We start from the raw sequence: 23,906 nt of genomic DNA on the forward strand, positions 1-23,906 counted from the left end.
CATCAGTGATATTGGCCTGTAGTTTTCTTTCTTTTTGACATCTTTGTCTGGTTTTGCTATCAGTGATGGTGGCCTCGTAGAATGAGTTTAGGAGTGTTCCTCCCTCTGCTGTATTTTGGAAGAGTTTGAGAAGGATAGGTGTTAGCTCTTCTCTAAATGTTTGATAGAATTCACCTGTGAAGCCATCTGGTCCTGGGCTTTTGTTTGTTGGAAGATTTTTAATCACAGTTTCAATTTCAGAGCTTGTGATTGGTCTGTTCATATTTTCTATTTCTTCCTGGTTCAGTCTCGGCAGGTTGTGCATTTCTAGGAAATTGTCCATTTCTTCCAGGTTGTCCATTTTATTGGCATAGAATGCTTGTAGTAATCTCTCATGATCCTTTGTATTTCTGCAGTGTGAGTTGTTACTTCGCCTTTTCCATTTCTAATTCTACTGAGTCTTCTCTCTCTTTTTTTTTCGATGAGTCTGGCTAATGGTTTATCAATTTTGTTTATCTTCTCAAAGAACCAGCTTTTAGTTTTATGATCTTTGCTAACATATACTTCATTTCTTTTTCATTTATTTCTGATCTGATCTTTATGATTTCTTTCCTTCTGCTACCTTTGGGGCTATTTTGCTCTTCTTTCTCTAATTGCTTTAGGTGTAAGGTCAGGTTGTTTATTTGAGATGTTTCTTATCTCTTAAGGTAGGATTGTATTGCTATAAACTTCCGTCTTAGAACTGCCCTTGCTGCATCCTATACGTCTTGGGTCATTGTGTCTCCACTGTCATTTGTTTCTAGGTATTTTCTGATTTCCTCTTTGATTTATTCAGTGATCACTTCGTTATTAAGTAGTGTATTGTTTAGCCTCCATGTGTTTGTATTTTCTACAGATTTTTCCCTGTAATTGATATCTAGTCTCATAGCGTTGTGGTCGGAAAAGATGCTTGATACGATTCCAATTTTCTTAAATTTACCCAAGGCTAAATTTGTGACCCAAGATATGATCTCTCCTGGAGAATGTTCCATGAGCACTTGAGAAAAATGTGTATTCTGTTTTTGGACGGAATGTCCTATACATATCAGTTAAGTCCATCTTGTTTAATGTTTCATTTAAAGCTTGTGTTTCCTTATTTACTTTCATTTTGGATGATCTGTCCATTGGTGAAAATGCGGTATTAAAGTCCCCTATTATGATTGTGTTACTGTCGATCTCCCCTTTTATGGCTGTTAGTATTTGCCTTATGCATTGAGGTGCTCCTATGTTGGGCGCATAAATATTTACAACTGTTATATCTTATTCTTGATCGATCCCTTGATCATTATGTAGTGTCCTTCTTTGTCTCTTCTAATAGTCTTTATTTTAAAGTCTCTTTTGTCTGATATGAGAATTGCTACTCCAGCTTTCTTTTGATTTCCATTTGCATGGAATATCTTTTTCCATCCCCTCACTTTCAGTTTGTATGTGTCCCTAGGTCTGAAGTGGGTCTCTTGTAGACAGCATATATTTGGGTCCTGTTTTTGTATCCATTCAGCCAGTCTGTGTCTTTTGCTGGGAGCATTTAATCCATTTACATTAAGTTAAGTATCAATATGTATGTTCCTATTCCCATTTGCTTAATTGTTTTGGGTTTGTTATTGTAGGTATTTTCCTTCTCTTTTGTTTCTTGCCTAGAGTAGTTCCTTTATCATTTGTTGTAAAGCTGGTTTGGTGGTGCTGAACTCTCTCAGCTTTTGCTTGTCTGTAAAGGTTTTAACTTCTCCATCAAATCTGAATGAGATCCTTGCTGGGTAGAGTAATCTTCGTTGCAGGTCTTTCTCCTTCATCACTTTAAATATGTCCTGCCACTCCCTTGTAGCTTGCAGAGTTTCTTCTGAAAGATCAGCTGTTAACCTTATGGGGATTCCCTTGTGTGTTATTTTTCCCTTGCTGCTTTTAATATGTTTTCTTTGTATTTAATTTTTGATAGTTTGATTAATATGTGTCTTGGCGTGTTTCTCCTTGGATTTATCCTGTATGGGACTCTCTGTGCTTCCTGGACTTGATTAACTATTTCCTTTCCCATATAAGGGAAGTGTTCAACTATAATCTCTTCAAATATTTTCTCACTCCTTTTCTTTTTCTCTTCTTCTTCTGGGACCCCTATACTTTGTTTTTATTTATTATTATTTTTTTTTTGGTACGCGGGCCTCTCACTGCTGTGGCCTCTCCCGTTGCGGAGCACAGGCTCTGGACGCACAGGCTCAGCCATGGCTCACGGGCCCAGCCGCTCCACAGCATGTGGGATCTTCCCGGACCAGGGCACGAACCCATGTCCCCTGAATCGGCAGGCGGACTCTCAACCACTGCGCCACCAGGGAAGCCCTGGGACCCCTATAATTTGAATGTTGGTGTGTTTAATGTTGTCCCAGAGGTCTCTTGAGACTGTCCTCAGTTCTTTTCATTCTTTTTTCTTTATTCTGCTCTGCAGTAGTTATTTCCACTATTTTATCTTCCAGGTCACTTATCTGTTCTTGTGCCTCAGTTATTCTGCTACTGATCCCTTCTAGAAATTTTTAACTTCATTTATTTTGTTGTTCATCGTTGCTTGTTTCCTCTTTAGTTCTTCTAGGTCCTTGTTAAATGTTTCTTGCATTTTCTCTATTCTATTTCCAAGATTTTGGATCATCTTTACTATCATTATTCTGAATTCTTTATCAGGTAGACTGCCCATTTCCTCTTCATTTGTTAGGTCTGGTGGGTTTTTACCCTGCTCCTTCATCCGCTGTGTGTTTTTCTGTCTTCTCATTTTGCTTATCTTACTGTGTTTGTGGTCTCCTTTTTGCAAGCTGCAGGTTCGTAGTTCCCGTTGTTTTTGGTGTCTATCCCCAGTGGCTAAGGTTGTTTCAGTGGGTTGTGTAGGCTTCCTGGTGGAGGAGACTAGTGCCTGTGTTCTGGTGGATGAGGCTGGATCTTGTCTTTCTGGTGGGCAGGTCAATGTCTGATGGTGTGTTTTGGGGTGTCTGTGGCCTTACTATGATTTTAGGCAGCCTCTCTGCTAATGGATGGGGCTGTGTTCCTGTCTTGCTAGCTGTGTGGCACAGGGTGTCCAGCACTGTCGCTTGCTGCTCGTTGAGTGGAGTTGGGTCTTGGCGTTGAGATGGAGATCTCTCGTAGATTTTCACCTTTTGATATTACGTGGAACTGGGAGGCCTCTTGTGGACCAGTGTCCTGAAGTTAGCTCTCCCACCTCAGTGGCACAGCCCTGACACCTGGCTGGAGCACCAAGAGCCTGTCCTCCACATGGCTCAGAATAAAAGGGAGAAAAAATAAGCACGTAAGTAAGAAAAAGATAGAAAGGAAAGGAAAGGAAACGAAAGGAAGGAAGGAAGGAAGGAAGGGAGAAAGAAAGAGGGTAAAATAAAATAAAGTAAGATAAAATAAAATAAAGTTATTAAAATAAAAAATAATTATTAAGGAAAAAAATTTTTAAGGTAAAAGAAAAAAAAACAGACGGACAGAACCCTAGGACAAATGGTGAAAGCAAAGCTATACAGACATAATCTCCCACAGAAGCATACACATACACACTCACAAAAAGAGGAAAAGGGGAAAAAATAATATATCTTGCTCCCAAAATCCACTTCCACAATTTGCGATGATTCATTGTCTATTCAGGTATTCCACAGATGCAGGGTACATCAAGTTGATTGTGGAGATTTAATCCGCTGCTTCTGAGGCTGCTGGGAGAAAGTTCCCTTTCTCTTCGTTTGCACAGCTCCCAGGGCTCAGCTTTGGATTTGGACCCACCTCTGCGTGTAGGTCGCCTGAGGGCGTCTTTTCTTCACTCAGACAGGACGGGGTTAAAGGAGCAGCTGATTCTGGGGCTCTGGCTCACCCAGGCCATGGGCAGGGACTGGTACGGATGCGGGGCGAGCCTGCAGCGGCAGAGGCCAGCAGGACATTGCACCAGCCTGAGGCACGACGTGCGTTCTCCTGGGGAAGTTGTCCCTGGATCACGGGACCCTGGCAGTGGCATGCTGCACAGTCTCCCGGGAGGGGAGGTGTGGAGAGTGACCTGTGCTCGCACACAGGTTTGTTGGTGGCGGCAGCAGCAGCCTTAGCGACTCGTGCCTCTCTCTGGGGTCCGCGCTGATAGCTGCAGCTTCCACCTGTCTCTGGAGCTCCTTTAAGCAGTGCTCTTAATCCCCTCTCCTTGTGCACCAGGAAACAAAGAGGCAAGAAAGTCTCTCGTCTCTTCGGCAGGTCCAGACTTTTTCCCGGACTCCCTCCTGGCTAGCCATGGTGCACTAACCCCTTCAGGCTGTATTCACGCTGCCAACCCCAGTCCTCTCCCTGCATCTGACCGAAGGCCAAGCCTCAGCTCCCAGCCCCCACCCGTCCTGGTGGGCGAGTAGACAAGCCTCTCAGGCTGGTTAGTGCTGGTTGGCACCGATCCTCTGTGCAGGAATCTCTCCACTTTTCCCTCTGCACCCTTGTTGCTGCACTCTCCTCCATGGTTCTCTGTACTTCTCTTTTATGGCATTTACCACAAATAAATTACTTGTACAAATGAATGTTTAATTTCTTTTTCCCCCTGCCAGACTGTAAGCTCAGGGAGGGAGAGCATCAAGTCTGCTGCATTTGCCCTTAAAGCCTCAGAAGCTACCGAAGTGCCTAGCCCAAAAACAGATGGTCAACAAATAGTTGCTTAGTTAACAAATGGAAGCAATAAATCAAAGTGTAAGAAAGATTTCAGGCCCCCAGGCTGTGAAAACTCTCTAAAAGCCAACCTTCTAAAGGCAGTCAATTGTTCTTCACTGAACTACATACAGGTCACTAACATTTATCCAATGTCTACATGTACCAACAGCTGTGTCAGAAATTAATGTACACTATCTCATTTAGTAGTCACAATAATCCTGTGAGGTAGTTAGCATTTGCTCCATTTCTAGGGTGAAGCAACTGAGGCCAAAATGGTTAGCTCTCATCCAAAGTTACCACAAGGAGGCAGAGTTAAAATTTTGGCTCTAATGCCATGTGTAGTATAACAGTATAGCATCACCAGTAGGATAATTTAAGTAGTGGCTGAAGAAAGGCTATCAATTAAAAATGTCATGTGGACATTTTTGTACAGGTATGATCCATCACTAAATAAGCTAAACTGCAAAATTTTCAAGGAGCAACGAAACTCCAATTTCATGAGTCTAGCATTAAGATAATGTCTTCTAAACTATGTGTGGCTGTACAAGAGAAACCACAACATTGCACTATGTCCTCTCCCAATTCCAACATGAGATGGCTATTTATCTGGTGCTACAATGGGCTGTCAAAAAACAAAGGCCATGGGCAGTTATCAGCTAAATGAGAGAGTTCTGACCTCCTACAAGGTCTCCATCTCCCAGTCCCTCCTATTCCACACAGTGAAGAAAATACCCTTCCCTGTCTGCCAAGGATATAAGTTTCAAGCATTTGCAAAGGAACTTGAGCTTCTACCTACTTCCCACTACTGCTCCTCCTTCAATGTAACCTAAATAAATAAATAAATAAATAAATAAGGTTCCTCCCAATTTCTGTTCTTGGAGGAGTAGAGGAATCACAATTTCTGGATTACCAACAGGGCTAGCCCTGGGTGGGAAAAAGGTAGGTGGGTATAGTTTAGACTAAGGTTCTCTCAGGTCCTACAGCTGTTTACTATTTATCCACCAAACAGTAATAACTATATATTTCAATAAATGAATCAATAAAACTCTTTGATTTAATGCAGTGGCTCTCAAATTAAATGGATACTAAATTCAACTGAGGCGCTATAACATATATTTTGCATTCATAAACTTACCCTGGCCCCACAACAAAACTATCAAATCATAATTGAGAATAATGTCCAAGCAAGAGTAATTTTTAAAAGCTCCACATATTATTATGATGCACATCCCTAGCTCAGAGCAACTGTTTTATTATGTTACAGCACTAAACTCCTTATTCATTCAAACACTGGTTGGTTATGTGTGACAGTTAAGTGACAAAATCATATAAATGAATAAAGATCTAATTGTATTATAGCTACACATTGCATTTCATACACACATTTACATTCATTTCCATAGAGAAATACCTTCTCTATTTCCTTGAATAACATGGCTGTCTTAGTCTTTTTCTTTTTCCACATTTGATAATGAAGGACAAGAAAAATTTTATATCTCTCATATGTCTTCTATGTGAGAAAGAAAATAGCTTAAACACACCAAGAAGCAGGGAGAACATACACTCTGGTGTACCTGGGACAGCCAGCTTTATGGTTATTGTATGGGTATAATTATTAAGCAAGACCCCTCACTCTCAAGAATATCCTGGTTTGATGATAAATTATATCAGAAGTAGGCCACTGTTTTCATTTATATGTGATTTTTAATTGAGTTATAATTCATGTATGCCATTAAGATCACCTTTTTAAAAGTGTACAATTCAGAGTTCATTTTTTTTTGCAACCATCCCTACCATCTAATTCCAGAACATTTTTATCATCCTAAAAAGAAGCCCAATGCCCATCAGCTATCAATCCCCATTCCTTCCTCTCCCCAACTCCTGAAAATTACTTATCTACTTTCTGACTCTACAGATTTGCCTATTTGAGGCATCTCATAAAATGAAATCAGTCAATATGCAGCCCTTTGTGTCTGGCTTCTTTCACTTAGCATAATGTTTTCAAGGCTCATCTGTGTTAAGTATTATCAGTACCTCATTCCTTTTTTGGCTGAATAATGTTGTATTTTATGGATATACCACATTTTATTTATTCATTCAACGGTTGATGGAAATTTTGGTTGCTTCCATTCTTTTAACTATTAACTGCTATGAACAGTGGTATGCAGATTTTTGTGTGGATACGTTTTCAATTCTCTTGGGTGTATGCCTAGGAGGAGAATTGCTGGGTCATGTGGTAACTTTATGTTTAACTTTTTGAGGAACCACCAGGCTGTGCTCCAAGGTGTCTGAACCATTTTGTCGTCCTACCAGTAATGTACAACGGTTCCAATTTCTACACACCCTCATCAACACTTGTTATTGTCTTTTTTATTACAACTATCCTAGTAGATGTGAAGTGGTATCTCAATGCAGTTTTCATTTGCATTTCTCTAATGACTAATGATATAAAGCATCTTTTCATGAGCCTATTGGCCATTTGTATATCTTCTTTGGAGAAACGTATATTTCAAATCCTTTCGTAAATTGGGTTATTTGGCTTTTCATTGTTAACTTGTAAGAGTTCTTTATATACTCTGGATACTAGACCCTTATCAGAAATATGATTTGCAAATATATTCTCCCATTCAGCAGGCTGTTTTTTCACTAGCTTGACAGTGTCCCCGGAAGGATAAAGTTTTTAATTTTGACGAAGTCCAGTACGTCTTATTTCTTCTTTGGTTGCTTGCGTTTTTGCTGTCATATCTAAGAAACCACTGCCTCATTCAAGGTCTTGAAAACTTAAGTTTACATGGTTTTAGCTCTTACATTTAAGTCTTTGATCCACTTTGAACCAATTTTTGTATATGGCGTAAAGCTAGGAAAAAACTCTGTTCATTTACATGTGTATATCTAGGTGTCCCAGCACCGTTTATTAAAATGTCTATCATTTCCCCAGTGAATAGTCTTGGCACCCTTGTCAAAAGTCAATTCACCATAACAGGCAACAAGCATATGAAGACATGCCCAGTTTCACAAATATCTGGGAAATATACGGTTTATTTCCCAAGTATTTGGAGATTTTTTTGTTACAGATTTTAGTTTACTTTTATTATGGTCAGCGCATTAAATTTTACACATTCTCATCACAAGGAAATACTTTTTCTTTACTCTTTTTTTTTTGGCTTATTCAGATGTGGTTTTAATTTCTTTCACTAGATTAAAAAAGAAAGAAATTAAAACCACATCTGAATAAGCCAAAAAAAAGAAAAAAGAAAAAATATTTCCTTGTGATGAGAATGTGTAAGATTTAATGTGCTGACCATAATAAAAGTAAACTAAAATCTGTAACAAAAAAATCTCCAAATACTTGGGAAATAAACCATACAAGTCAGAATAATTCATGAATCAAGGGAAATTAGAAAATGTTTTTAACTGGTCAAAAATGAAGTAGAACATAGCAAAATATGTGGGATGCAGCTAAAGCAGTGCTTAGAAGGAAATGTACAACTTCACAGGCTTACATTAGAAAATAAAAATGTCTCAAATTAACAATCATAGCTGCCAATCTAAGAAACTAGAAAAATAAGAGCAAAATAAACCCAAAGCAAAGAAAGAAAGAAGATATAAGAGTAGAAGTAAATGAAACTGAAAAGGGAAAAAAACAGAGAAAATCAATGAAATGAAAAATGGTTTCTCTGAAAGAAAAGACCAATAAATTGATAAATCTCTTATAAGACTGACAAACTAAGGGAGGAGATACAATATCAGAAATGAAGGAGAAAATATCACTACAGACCCCTAAGACATTAAAGGGAAAATAAGGGACTACTAGAAACAACGCTTCACACATAAATTCTACACCTTTGGAGCAAATTGATCCATTCTTCAAAAACAAAAACTCAAAACAGATCAAAGACAAAGAGATTATTTGAGTAACTTTGTATCTATTAAAGAAATTGATTTTATAACCAAAAAAACTTATGAAATAAAAATCTCCAGACCCCCCCGCAAAAAAAACAATTCACCATAAATTGTATGGGTTTATTTCTAGACTCTCAATTCTACTCCATTAATCTATATGTATATCCCTACACTAGTAGCAAAATGTCTTGATTACCATAGGTTTGTAGTTAAGTTCTGAGATCAGGAAATGGGAATCCTCCAACTTTATTATTTTTAAAGACTGGTTTTTGGCTATTCAAGGTATCTTGAATTTCCATGTGATTTTAAGATCAGCTTGTCAATTTCTGCAAAAACAGCCAGCTAACATTTTGATATGGATTGCCCTGAATTTGTTTGGAGAGTACTGCAATCTTAATAATAGTAAGTCTTCTAATTCATAAACACTGTATGTCTTCCATTTACTTAGGTTGCCTTTAGATTCTTTCAACAATCTTTTCTAGTTTTCAGAGTACAGGTATTGTTGCACTTCTTGACTTCAAAAATGTAGAATGACATTTTAAAAAGAGTAATCAGAAGTTTATTATATTTATTTTTTAACTTTTTTTATTGAAGCATAGTTGATTTACAATATTGTATTAGTTTCGGGTGTACAGAAAAGTGGTTCAGTTATATATCAGTTATATATCTACACACACACACACACACATATATATATACACACACACACACACACATGATTTTCATATTATTTTCCATTATAGGTTATTTTAAGACACTGAATATAGTTCCCTGTGTTATAAAGTAAACCCTTACTGCTTACCTATATTATTTTCCATTATAGGTTATTTTAAGACACTGAATATAGTTCCCTGTGTTATAAAGTAAACCTTACTGCTTACCTATTTTATATACAGTAGTGTGCATCTGTTAATCCCAGACTCCTAATTTATCCCTCCCCACCCCTTTCCCCTTTGGTAACCATAAGTTTGTTTTCTATGCCTGTGAGTCTGTTTCTGTTTTGTAAATAAATTCATTTGTACTATTTTTTAGATTCCATATATAAATATTTGTCTTTCTCTGTCTGACATACCTCACTTAGTATGATATTCTCTAGGTCCATCCGTGTTGCTGCAAATGGCAATACTTCATTCTTTTTTATGGGTAATATTCCATTGTGTGTGTGTGTGTGTGTGTGTGTGTGTGTGTGTACACACACCCCACATCTTCTTTATCCATTCGACACTTAGGTTGCTTCCATGTCTTGGCTATTGTGAATAGTGCTACTATGAACACTGGGGTGCATGTATCTTTTCAAATTAGAGTTTTTATCTTTTCCAGATATACACCCAAACTATTTTTGTTTTTTTAAGGAACATCCATACTGTTCTCCATAGTGGCTGTACCAATTTACATTCCCATCAACAGTGCAGCAAGGTTCCCTTTTCTCCATACCCTCTCCAGCATTTATTATTTGTAGACTTTTTGATGATAGCCATTATAACCAGCGTGAGGTGATACCTTACTGTGGTTTTGATTTGCATTCCTCTAATAATTAGCAAAGTTGAGCGTCTTTTCATGTGCCTGTTGGACATCTGTATATCTCCTTTGTTGAAATGTCTACTTAGGTCTTCTATTTTTGTTTTGAGTTGGTTTTCTTTTTTTTTTTTTTGGATACTGTATTTTATAAGCTGTTTGCATATTTTGGAAATTAAGCCCGCCGGTCACATCATTTACAAATATTTTCTCCCCTTCTGTAGGTTGTTTTTTGGTTTTGATGATGGTTTCCTTTGCTGCACAAAAGCTTTTAAGTTTGATTGTCTCATTTGTTTATTTTTGTTATTATTTCTTTTACTTTGGGAGACTGATCTAAGAAAATATTGCTACGATTTATGTCAGAGAATGTTTTGCCTGTGTTCTCTTCTAGGAATCTTATGGTGACATGTCTTATATTTACGTCTCTAACCCATTTTGAGTTTATTTTTGTGCATGGTGTAAGGGTGTGTTCTAACTTCACTGATTTACATGCGGCTGTCCAGCTTTCCCAACACCACTGATTGAAGAGACTGTTTTCTCTCCATTGTATATTCTTGCCTCCTCTGTCAAAGATTGACTATAGGTGTGTGGGTTTATTTCTAGGCGCTCTATTCTGTTCCACTGATCTATATATCTATTTTTGTGCCAATACCATGCTATCTTGATTACCATAGCTACATAGTACTTTCTGAAGTCTGTGAGGGTTATGTCTCCAGCTTTGTTCTTTTACCTCGCGATTGTTTTGGCAATTCTGTGTCTTTTATAGTTCCATACAAATTTGGGGATTATTTGTTCTAGTTCTGTGAAAAAATGTCATAGGTATTTTGATAGGGATTGCATTAAATCTGTAGATTACTTTGGGTAGTATGGCCATTTTAACAATATTCATTCTTCCAATCCAAGAACATGGGATATCTTTCCATCTCTGTGAACTGTCTTCAATTTTCTTTATCAATGTTTTATAGATTTTAGCATATAGGTCTTTCACCTCCTTGGTCAGATATGTGCCTAGGTATTTTTGAGGTGGTTTTAAATGAGATTTTTTTTTTAACTTTCTGTTTCTGATATTTCATTGTTAGTGTAAAGAAATGCAACAGATTTCTGTATATTAATCTTGTATCCTGTTACCTTGCTGATTTCATATAATAGTTTTTTTTGTTTTTTTTGTTTTTTTTTGTTTTTTGCGGTACGCAGGCCTCTCACTGCTGTGGCCTCTCCCATCACGGAGCACAGGCTCCGGACGCACAGGCTCAGCAGCCATGGTTCACGGGCCCAGCTGCTCCGAGGCATGTGGGATCCTCCCAGACCGGGGCACGAACCCGCATCCCCTGCATCGGCAGGCGGACTCTCAACCACTGCGCCACCAGGGAAGCCCCATATATTAGTTTTTATGTGGAGTCTTTAGGGTTTGCTATATAGAGTATCGTGTTATCTGCATATAATGACAATTTTACCTCTTCCCTTCCAATTTGCATACTTTTTATTTCCTTTTCTTGTCTGATCGCTGTGGCTAGGACTTCCCATACTATGCTGAAAAGAAGTGGTGAGGGTGGGCATCCTTGTCTTCCTCCAGAATTTAGGAGGAAGGCTTTCAGCTTTTCACCATTGAGTATTATGTTGGCTGTGGGTTTGTCATAAACGGCTTTTATTATGTTGAGATATGTTCCCTCTATACTCACTTTGGTGAGAGTTTTTATCACGAATGGATGTTGAGTTTTATCAAATAATTTTTCTGCATCTATTGAGATAATCATGTGGTTTTTGTCTTTTGTTAATGTGGTGTATCACATTGATTGATTTGTGTATGCTGAACCATCCTTGTGACCCTGGGACGAATCCAACTTCATTGTGGTATACGATCTTTTTTATGTATTGTTGGATTCAAGTTGCTACTATCTTGCTGAGAAATTTTGCATCTACATTCATCAAAGACACTGGCCTGTAATTTTCTTTTTTGGTAGTTTCTTTGTCTGGTTTTGATATCAGGGTGATGGTGGCTTCACAGGATGATTCTGGGAGTGTTCCCTCATATTCAATCTTTCGGAAGAGTTTGAGAAAGATCGGTATAAGTCCTTCTTTGTATGTTTGGTAGAATTTCCCAGTGAAGCCATCTGGTCCTGGACTTCTGCTTGCAGGGAGTTTTTTAAAATTACATATTATATTTCACTTCCAGTATTCAGTCCATTCAAATTATCTATTTCTTCTTGATTCCGTTTTGGTAGGCTGTATGTTTCTAGAAAATTGTTCATTTCTTCCAGGTTGTCCAATTTGTTGGCATATAATTGGTCACAGTATTCTCTTATGGTTTTTTGTATTTCTGTAGTATTGGTTGTTGTTTCTCTTCTTTCATTTCTTATTTTGTTTCTTTGGGTTCTCTCTCTTTTCTTGGTGACTCTAGCTAGATGCTTGTCAATTTTGTTTACCCTTTCAAAAAACCAGCTCGTGGTTTTACTGATCTTTTCTACTGCTTTTTGATCTCTATTTTATTTATTTCCTCTCTCATATTTCCTTCCTTCTACTGACTTTGGGTTTTGTTTCTTCTTTTTCTAATTCTTTTAGGTGGTAGGTTGGTTTGTTTGAGATTTTTCTTGTTTCTTGAGGAAGGTCTATATCACTATGAACTTCCCTCCTTGAACTATTTTTGCTGCATCCCATGGATTTTGTAATGTTCTGTTTTCATTGTCATTTGTCTCAAGGTATTTTCTGATTTTCTCTTTGATTTCACTGTTGACCCATTGGCTTTTTAGTAGCATGTTGTTAATTTTTTTTATTTCAGTTAAACACGAATGCCTTGGGTCCTCTAATTTTTATCTACTACAAGGGGAAAAAATTGATCTAAATAAGCAAGAAACCCTAATAGCCATCCACTTTGCTAAAAGATCTTAAAAAATCAGAATCAAGCAATGCCAAATAATTTTAATCCCAACTTCAGTACTGGGCAATGCAACTACCTTATGCACACGCATGTGTGCACACACATACACACAGTCACAAATGATGTCTTGCATTCCCTTATTAACTATATAAACAAAATAACTGCTATTCTCTTAGTCGCACGAACTTGAGGGAGCCTATCTTACTGTAATTTTCAATGTGATTAGAGATTCTTTGCTCTTACAGATTTATCTTTCAGTTACTTTTAATATAGGAACATTTTTCTTCACTGTAAAATAGGATATTTTCATTACTGTTTACAAACAATTAAATCCAGGCAGAAATTCAAATTCTAAATTAATTTAAGACTATCATTTAACTATTGTTTTATGGAAAATGAGCAAAGCATTCCATTTCAGCCAGAATTGCACATGCTGTATCTAATTACACATTTTTTAAATACAATATGTTGTATGAACTTAATGATGGTTACTACTCAGTATTTAAAGATACGATTCAATAAGGAAAACAAACTTTACTTTGAACTTATAGCTATTACTTGAAAACAGTTTTTCTGTATTATATAACTTTCATAAAGGCAGAACATGCCCTACAAACAATTACACTTAATTTTATAAAGCTCTGACTTATATCTGGTTGTTATAAATTTTAGGTAAAATTCAAAAACATTAACATATGATCAATAAAAGTATGAAACATAGATATCACTGACAAAATAATCCCATACTAACTACAAAAGGGACTGCTTAACAAATTCATGCGTATCATGATAGATATTCTGGCCTGAAAAACAATTTAAATGATATAAATCTATCAAAAGAAAGGCAAGAAATCATTATGACTCAGGCACTTTGAACAATGGTGGAGGCTGTACTCTGCACATGGGCATAGGGCCAAGAGAAGGCAAGTGGGGACTGAATCCAGTTTGTTCTCCACTCTCTAAACCCTGAACCCTAGCAGGGAGCAGCATCCACCTAAAATTGGGAGGAGAGCCTTTTTCTAACTTTGCAAGGGCTAGCTGTGACTTGGCTGTAACACATCCAAACAACTAGTTCTTAGAAAAATTAGGACAACTGAGATACTGAATATTGGTACCCTTCCTAAAATCATAACACCAAAATATCACTTCTCACTGTGAGTTTATTTTGAATGTTTTAGGTAAAATCGTTAATATAGCAAAACATAAATAGGTTGAGGGGAGGGGAGAAATCATCTAAAATTCTAAAATGGTATCCTTCTAGCTCATTTAGATTTCTCTGATTAATAACTGGCTATATATTCAGATTAGAGACATTTTAAAGCTGAATGCTAAAAAATTAGAGGAGAGCTTAGGGGTATATTGTTAAGAACCCATTCCTAATAGAGAAATATACAACTTATTTTACACAACATATATAGTGTGAAAAATTATGTATTAACTAAATTTGGTGGAAACTAGAAGTAATTTTTTTAAGGTCACTATCACTCCTTTCATTTAATTGTACAGGGAGTTTGAAGATTTTTTTTTAATTGTGTTTCCTTAAAGACACACAAATTATTAATCATGATAAATAATCCAATCTAGTGACTAAAAAGACATTATAACTGAAATTTTTATTAGAATGACCAGCCTATAAAATGTGTATTTTATTTCTAGATATACCAATGAACTGCCATGTGACTTTCAGTGACTCACATCTTCACTACCTCAAATCAGTTGTACAAAGTGGAGCAAGAATATAGCTGAAACTCTTGCAGGAAATTATGAGGATATAACCACAGGGCACCTTGGGCTCCTTAGAGATAAGCACTATATTATTAAAATTATTATTAAAAAGGATATTTTGTAAACTGCCCTTATTAAGACTAAATCCCATCCATACATGACCTTTCATTCCCAGATTAATTACACATACATAAGAGCAATGTTGTCTTCACATGGGACACACAGAAGAAATAAAGGACACATCAAGGCAAGGTGTGAACATGAGAATGAGATTCTAGTCCTCCACCACCAACTCACTTTCAATATTAGCACTCTGTCATTTTTAAAATGTAGATTCTTATACCTATCCCAGATCATAATGATTTCTGGGAAAAAAAACTTTGCCAATAATTACATCCTGTATAAAGATAAATTATCCTTACTAGAAACCATCTCCATTCTCTATATTATTACAAATACTAAATACTTTTAAATCTTTTAACCTTGTATCACCTGAATCAAACCTGTATATAAATGCTGTTCTAGGTCTAACTTTATCTTTATTTATAAAGATAAATATGATTTGGCATATACCATTATATTCAGAATCAGAAGATTTCTAAATGAATGTGAAAAGAAGTATAGCAATATGGGTAGGCATGCAATACAATTAGGAACTGGCATATTTGGTATTAACATATAATATACACAAGCATAAAATGTATACATTTTACGTGTTTTTATTTTTATGTGCTTTGATTTTACTCTGCATAAGTGGAATCACAAATAATGAATTTTTTGTTTCTAGCTTCTATTGAGAAACATATTTGTGTTACCTGTGTAGTATGTAGCTGTAGTTCATCCATTTTTATTGCTATAAAGTAAACAAATATAAATATATATATAAACATATATATGTTTTATATATATGTAAACATATCACAATTTTATTCAATCAACTGTTGATGAATATTGCATTGAGTCTGAAGCTACTAAAACACTGCTGCCACCAATATTATCAACATATCTCTTGGTACACAAGTTCATTCACTACTCTCAGGGGTATACTCATGGAAGGAAATTATTGGGTTACAGGGTAAGCAAGTAACAAACTGTTTCCTAAAGTGGCTGTAGTAGCATACATTCCTACCAGCAGTGTTTACTGAGTTGCTATAACTTAACATCCTCTCCAAAACTTGTACTGTCAATCTACTTTTTAAATTCAGACACTCTAGTGTTTTACGGAGCCTCTGTAGTTTTAATTTATATTTCCCAGATTACTAATGAAGTTAAGCACCTTTTTCACATATTTCTTGAATACTTGTATTTCTTTTAGAAAGTGCCTTTAAGGGACTTCCCTGGTGGTCTAGTGGTTAAGACTCCACATTTCCACTGCAGAGGATGTGAGTTCAATCCCTCATTGGGGAAGTTTCACATGCTGTGTGGTGCGGCCAAAAAAAAACCAGAAAGTGCCTTTATATGTCTCTTACCCCTTTTTCTATTGGATTTTTTGTCTTTGTCACACTGATGTGCAGAAGTGCTTTGAATATTCTGATATATACATTTTGTCTGTTACATGTGTTGCAAATATCATCTTCCACCCTGCCTTCCCTCTCTATTCTAATGGTGACTTTGCAAGAACAAAGTTTCTTAATTTTAAGATAATCAAACTTATCAATTGTGTTATTTATATCAGCACTTTTTATTTCTTTTTAAGAATATTTTCCTGTCCAGAGATCATGAACATGTTCTCCTTACATTCAGCTTCTAAAGTTTTATAGTTCTGCCTTTCACGCTGAGATGTACAAATCAATCTTTAATTGATTTTTGCATATGGTATAGAGTATGAGTCATATTTTTGCTTTATCACCAATTGTTCCAACATCATTTATTGAATAATTCTTTTCCTACCACTCTGAAGTGCCAGTTTTGTCATAAAGCAAGTGCGCATGTACACACTGACTCTCTTTCAGACTCTTTATTTCTTTTGTTTATCCTTGTGGCATTATTTCATGAAAGTAATTATTGTAGATTTATAGGCTTTGAGTAGAGAAAGTCTTCTGATTTGATATTCTTTTTCGTGACTAAGCTATCCTTGGGCAGACCATAAAATTTCTTTTAAAACACAAAACAGAAACAAACTAATAAAATTTTTTGATAATATCCATTGGGATTACAATGAATTGAGAATAATGCTCAAAATGGATTATAACCCTCAGAAAAACATAACCTTAATGGATGACCAAATTAACCCCACAATAAAAGCTGCTCTGGACCAATGCTGACAAAGCTTAAAAAAAAAAAAAAAAAAAGCCCCAAAAGGATTCAGCTGATACCAAGTAACTTAAATGTGTACAAAAACAAAGTTCAACACTATGTAAAAAGTGCAAAAAAATCGCTATACCCAACAATGTCCAGCATTCAAACAATGAAAAGCAGGAAATGCGGCCCATAATAATAATAGGCAATCAATATAGAGAACCAGGAAAGATAAAGTTAATGGAATTAACAGATGAAGATATTAAAACAATGATTATAAATAAGTTTTATATGTTAGAAAAGGTAAAGAAAAATAAGAATACAATGAGGAGAAAAATGAAAGATAAAACTTCCAGAGATAAAAAATAATTATTAGAAATAAAAAACATACCATATGGTATTAAGGACAGATAATATATTGAAAAAAAAATCAGTGAACCTTGAGACATGACATTAACCATCCAAATAAAACAGAGAGGGAGAAAAGAATGAAAAAAAAGGGGGAGTTAAGTGCCGAGACAGACAATCTCAAATGTATAACTGAAATTCCCTCCCCTCCAAAATATCACCTGGGATAAGTGGGATATCTGAAAGAAATAGTGGTCAATATGTTTCTAAATTTGGTTTAAAAAAAAAAACTCAAAAAAACTAAACAGGATTTTCAGAGAAAACCATATGAAGGCACATTATAATCAAGTGACATCATAATCATAGTCACTAAAAAAGTTGTAAGACCGAAGAGCAGTCAAACAAAATAGAAGATTTACATATGAGGCAACAAAGTAAAAATAACAGCAGACTTTCTGTCAGAAACTATACAAGCTATTTCAGAAATGACTTCGCAACATATTACCAGAGATAGAGAGGGACAAGATAGAAGACCCAATTCATCAAGAATACATTTTTTTTAAAAAAAGATATGTATGCACCTATTAAAAGAGCTTCAAAATACATGAACCAGTAAGTGAAAGGAGAAACAGATAAATCCACAATTAAAGTTGACTCTTCTCTCAGCAATTACTGTAAACAAATAGAAAATCAGAGGGGATAAATCTTGAAGAACACTATCAATCAATCTGACCTAATATTTTTAGAAAGCTCCACTAAACAGCATACAATTCTTCTTAAGTGCACACAAAACATTCATTTATACAGAAAACATTCTGCACTCTACAATAAACCCACAAAGCAAAATATGTTCTTGGACCACAAAAGAATTAAATTAAAAACCTATTAGGGAAAAATATCTGGAAAATTTAGGAAATATTTGGAAATTATATAGGTTCAAAAAAAATCACAAAGGAGCTTAAAAATTAACTCCATGTAAACAAATACACGTAAAGAAACTTTGCAGAATGCAGACGGAGAAAAGTTTTAAATATTAAATGCTCCTTTAGAAAAACTAGGAAGGTCTCAAATACTAGAATGAAAGAGAGAGTATCACTACAGATCCTTCAAACATTAAAAGAATAAAGAAATATAACATGAAACTTCATGCGAATACATTAGACAACTTACATAAAATAGACAAATTCCTTAGAAGACACAAAAAACTAAAGCTTATCCAAAAAGAATTATTACAAATCTGAATAGCCCAATATCAATCCAATAAATTGAATTCATAGTTTAAAACCTTCCCACAAAGAAACTCCAAGGCCAGTGGTCTTCATTGGTGAATTCTACCAAACACTTAAAGAAGAAATAACACCAACTGTATGAAAACTTTTCCAGAAGAGGAAATCTTTCCAACTCACCCTGTTATCCTGATACAAAAACCAAAGACATTATTAAAAAACTACATACCAATGTCTACTATGAACACAGATGAAAAAAATCTCTAACACAAATCTGAACTTACACAACAATTTAACTCAAAATTACCTTTATTTCAAGATACCAGAAAACATTTACATATTTGCAATTTTCGTCTATTATCTGTATCTGTAACAACTTTCTTCAAGGCTTCAACATCGGAATTATTTTATGCCTTTGTATCACAGACCTAAAGAGATTGAAAGTGAGATAATTCTTGGGATAGCTCACCAAAATAAATGGCTTCTTAATATAAAAAATTTAACCCAGCAATATATAAAAAGTATTAACACATCATGACCAATTGGGGATTATCTCAGAAATGCATGATTTATTCAGTATTCAAAAATCAATCAATCAACTACATTAACAGACAAAAGGAAAAAAAATGTGATCATCTCAAGATGCAGAAAAAGCATCTGATAAAAATTCATTTGATAAAAATACTCACTGATAATAAGAAAAAAAATACTCTCAGCAAACTACGAATATAAGGGAATTTCTTCTATCTGATAAAGGATATCTATAAAAAACCTACAGCCTACATTAAGTATGATGGTAATCATACTTAATGATAAAAGCCTAGATGGTTTTGACCTAAGATCAACAGTAAGGCAACAGAGATTTCCCTGGTGGTGCAGTGGTTAAGAATCCACCTGCCAATGCAGGGGACATGGGTTTAAGCCCTGCTCCGGGAAGATCCCACATGCCATGGAGCAACTAAGCCTGTGCGCCACAACTACTGAGCCTGCACTCTAGAGCCCGTGAGCCACAACTACTGAAGCCCGCATGCCTAGAGCCCATGCTCTGCAACAAAGAGAAGCCACCGCAATGAGAAGCCCGTGCACCACAACAAAGCCCATGTGCAGCAACGAAGACCCAACACAGCCATAAATAAATAGATAGATAAATAAATAAATAAATAAGAGTAAGGCAACAATGTGAGCCCACCACTTCTATTCAACACTGCACCAGGACTACTAGGCAGTGCAATAAAGCAAGCAAAAGAAATAAAAGGTACAAAAATTGAAAAGGTAGAGGTAAAATAGTCTTTACTCACAGACAAGATGATGGTCTACACAGAACATTTGAAGGAATACACAAAACTGCCACCAGAACTAGTGAGTTTAGCAGAATCATAAATTACAAAGGTTTATGTAAAAATCTATTATATTTCTATATACTAACAACAAACAATCGGGAACTGATTTTAAGACGCCATTTACAACAACGTAAAAATAGAAAACAGAGATCAATTCAACAAAATACATGTAATACCTTTACACTGAAAATGACAAAACACTGCCGAGAAACTAAAGACAGCTTAAATGGAGAAAGATACCAAATTCACACATCAGAAGACTCAACATCCTTAAGAGATTAATTCTCTCCCTATTAGCCTCTATGATAAAAGCATTCATAATCAAAATCCCACTGAGGCTTTTCTGTAGAAAATGACAGGCTAATTCTAAAATACATAGAAATGGAAAGGACTTAGAATAGAAAAACAGCTTTGAAACAGAAGAGCAAACTTGGAGGATTTACACTACCTGATTTTTTTTTTTTTTTTTTTTTTTTTTTTTGCGGTACGCGGGCCTCTCACTGTTGTGGCCTCTCCCGTTGCGAGCACAGGCTCTGGACATGCAGGCTCAGCGGCCATGGCTCACGGGCCCAGCCGCTGCGCGGCATGTGGGATCTTCCCAGACAGGGGCACAAACCCATGTCCCCTGCATCGGCAGGTAGAGTCTCAACCACTGCGCCACCAGGGAAGCCCCACTACCTGATTTTAATATAAAGCTATGGTAATCAAGACAGTACAGTATTGTCATAAGGATAGATACATAAATCAATAGAACATAATAGAATCCTGAAATAGACCCCCATATAATGTCAACTGATCTGCAGCAAAGGTGCCAAGGTAGTAATTCAGTAGGGGAAAATATAACCTTTTCAAAAATGCTTCTTGAACAATTTTTTCTTTTTTTTTTTTTTTTGCGGTATGCGGGCCTCTCACTGTTGTGGCCTCTCCCGTTGCGGAGCACAGGCTCCGGATGCGCAGGCCCAGCGGCCATGGCTCACGGGCCCAGCCGCTCCGCGGCATATGGGATCCTCCCAGACCGGGGCACGAACCCGTATCCCCTGCATCGGCAGGCGGACTCTCAACCACTGCGCCACCAGGGAGGCCCAAAAAATGCTTCTTGAACAATTTGATTTTCATATGCAAAGAAATAAATCTCATCCCTTACCTAATACCATATATAAAAATTTACTCAAAGGGGACCAAACACTTAAAATATAAGAGCCCAAAGCAGTTTCAAGACATGAAGGAAAAGAAAAGAGGTAGAAAAAATTTTGCCCAATGTCTGTGCCAACTCCTCCAATTTCTACTCAGAATTAGGGCAGAATTATAGGGAAAACAAATCTGAGGTTCTTCAGTCAATATTTGAAACTACTCAAAAGGAAAGAGTGTTTCCCATCTAAGTACTCAGAGTAACTCCAAAACAAGTAGCACTTAACTCAATCACAGCCCTCAGAACCATGCAAAGCCTGCCATAAAGAATAAGACACTGTTCATATCTTCAGAACTTAGTGAAAAAAGTATCATAGAGGATACCTTAAAGCTTAAACATAACCCAAATATAACAACTGAAGTTATGCTCACAGCCATCACGGAGGTTCACAGAAGGTACAGAATTATAGGGAAATTATAGGAGAAATTCTCTGGAATGAGAATGTCTAAATTCCTATAGTGCTTTAATTCAAATCACTCAGTCAGTGTTGAGCAGTTACTGAACTATATATATATATATATATATATATATATATATATATATATATATATATATATGGGAAATGTAAAAAAGATGAGAAAAGAAAAAAAAACAAATAAACATTGAAAGATATACAGAAGACTAACCAAGGTTTATATTTTAAAATGTGAACTAAACTGCATTATTCCCATCCTTCCTGTACATATACAATTTTTCGACTGAAGGATACTTTTCAATTGGAAAAACAATACCTTTTCCCCTAGTTCCCCAAACTGAATGATATCATAAAATGGGCTGTTCTGCAGTCAAGGTTTAAGAAGAAAAATATATGGGAATAAGAAACTGACATTGGAATAAAGTATTTTAACAAAAACTCATTTTGTAAGCTCATAAAAGTTCTTTCTACCATTTAATTATTCACGAAAAAATTTAAACATTAAACAGCAGAAGTATTCTTAAAACAAGAATAACAACAAGGGCAAATATTGTAAGTAGCTTTCCCAAGTTTTTACTGACATAACCATCAGGCTTGATCAACTGTATCTAACATTCAGAATGTTAACATATTATATATAGCACACCAAAAACTATCCCCTAACATTTTCTGAAATTACATTATTTTAAAATATCCTAGTATTAATATAATTCTTTTCCATTTTGAATAGAAGGTAGAATTCAAGTGAAGTTTCACTTATGAAAGCTTTTTGAGGAGAACTACACATCTTACTAGCATATTGGATCCGTTAACCTAGGCCAATGTAAGTTTTAAATCAAAATTCCCTACTCCAGAGCTTTGCAAATGTGGGCCTACGACTTAAGGCAAAAAATTCAAAGTCACAAAAGAAGTCTTCATTTTAAAAAGATTTCTTAAATTTGCTTAATTTTTTTCTTCAACCCTTCCACCTTTCAAGAAATATGGCTAGATTTGTCCACTTTGTCTTTCATTTGAAAATCTCTCCTCATAATATGTAACTCATGTCCTCAAACCCCCTCTTCCTCCAACTTACTGTCACAGTAAATATGAACTTTGGATTTTTTTTTCTTATTTTCAAATACATGTAATGGACATGGAAAATGGAAATGGAAAAAATGTAAATGTATGGGATTATCTCAGCAGTGCCACTATATGAGAAACTGTCACTATACCACATTATGTATATTTTGTGTGTGTGTGTGTATATACACATACATATATATGTATATTCAACAGGATTTTATGAATTTCCTTAATTAATCTACCTTAATCCCCAAAATAAACTCCAAAGTGACTGCTATTCAAGCTCACAAGACAGTCTTATTAAAAAAAAAAAAAAATTGCCATTGTGTTTACTTCATAACATAGAAAAAAGGAAAAATGTCTTACTAGAAATGATGTATCAGCAAAAAGTGCACTCAGATGTGATCCTTGCAGAGAATTCTTCTTTGTTACTTTTTCACAAAATCCAATTCCTTAATAAAGAAAAAATATTAGATGGGTTAGTAATTATTCTTAACTCTAAAACAAAATTAAATATAATTTCATTACTACAAATTTCAACAATCAACAGATAGTTCCACTAATACTGAATAATAGAAAAATAAATTTTTTAAAATTTGGCTAATAAAAAAATGTTAGCCAATTGGGCATTGCTAATGTCACTAATCCATTTTTTTCAGGAAGTATTACTTAAACGTTCAGTAATACTCTATCCACGCCAAGATTCACAAATTGGTGTCCTAGGTCCCACTTCCTATCATATCACATGATATACTTTATATTTAACTGGTACACACAGCCTACTGAATTTATGTTTTGCTAAAACAGTTACATTCTGAAAATGTTCATTGTATTATGTTCTCATTTAGAAAAAAAACTCAATGGGTCAGTGACTTGCATTGCCATAAAATGTGTATATATTCAAATGCTATGTGTATACTTATAGCTTCCACTCTTTTAAAGGGAACAATGAAATGAAAATGAACATAAAAATGCCAAAAACAAATATAAAACAGATTAATGTCAATAATTCACATTAATAAAGGAACACTAATAAATGCTAACCAATGGAGTAGTGCATAAAGAATAATCCAGTCCTGCTACACTTTTGCTTGGAAATAGTAGCAAGAGACACTTAGGTAGAAAGAGAAAGATGGTAAAAGCCTCTCCTCACCCTGACTGGCCAGGATCAATTTATGATGCTAATCTAATAATTTAGAATTGCATGATTGGGTAATTACGACAATCCCCAAGTAAATCTGCTTCATCAAATGAAAACGGTAATTTCTCCACACAAACACCAGTCTTTTGAATCTTGTTCAGCAATACTAATTATTGTGATACTACAATTTTGTTTCTATTTGAAATGTACACCCCCTCTAGAGGCAAGGGGGGGGAGCCACAGTCTGCCAAATATTCTTTTTAT

At 35.6% G+C, this 23,906-nt stretch overlaps 1 protein-coding gene across 5 annotated transcripts in view; it reads right to left on the minus strand.

Moving 5' to 3' along the window:
* MEF2A (myocyte enhancer factor 2A) overlaps window positions 1-23,906 on the minus strand; it is a 171,012-nt gene that overhangs the window by 124,563 nt on the left and 22,543 nt on the right. For all 5 annotated transcript variants that reach the window (XM_082619381.1, XM_082619385.1, XM_082619383.1 and 2 more), the window contains exon 2: window positions 22,868-22,953. The gene's annotated coding sequence lies outside the window, so the exon portion shown is untranslated. The remainder of the gene's footprint in view (window positions 1-22,867; window positions 22,954-23,906) is intronic.

This window comes from Mesoplodon mirus, assembly GCF_964341445.2.
Source record: "Mesoplodon mirus genome assembly, chromosome: 4".
In the NCBI taxonomy this organism is placed as follows: Eukaryota; Metazoa; Chordata; class Mammalia; order Artiodactyla; family Ziphiidae; genus Mesoplodon; species Mesoplodon mirus.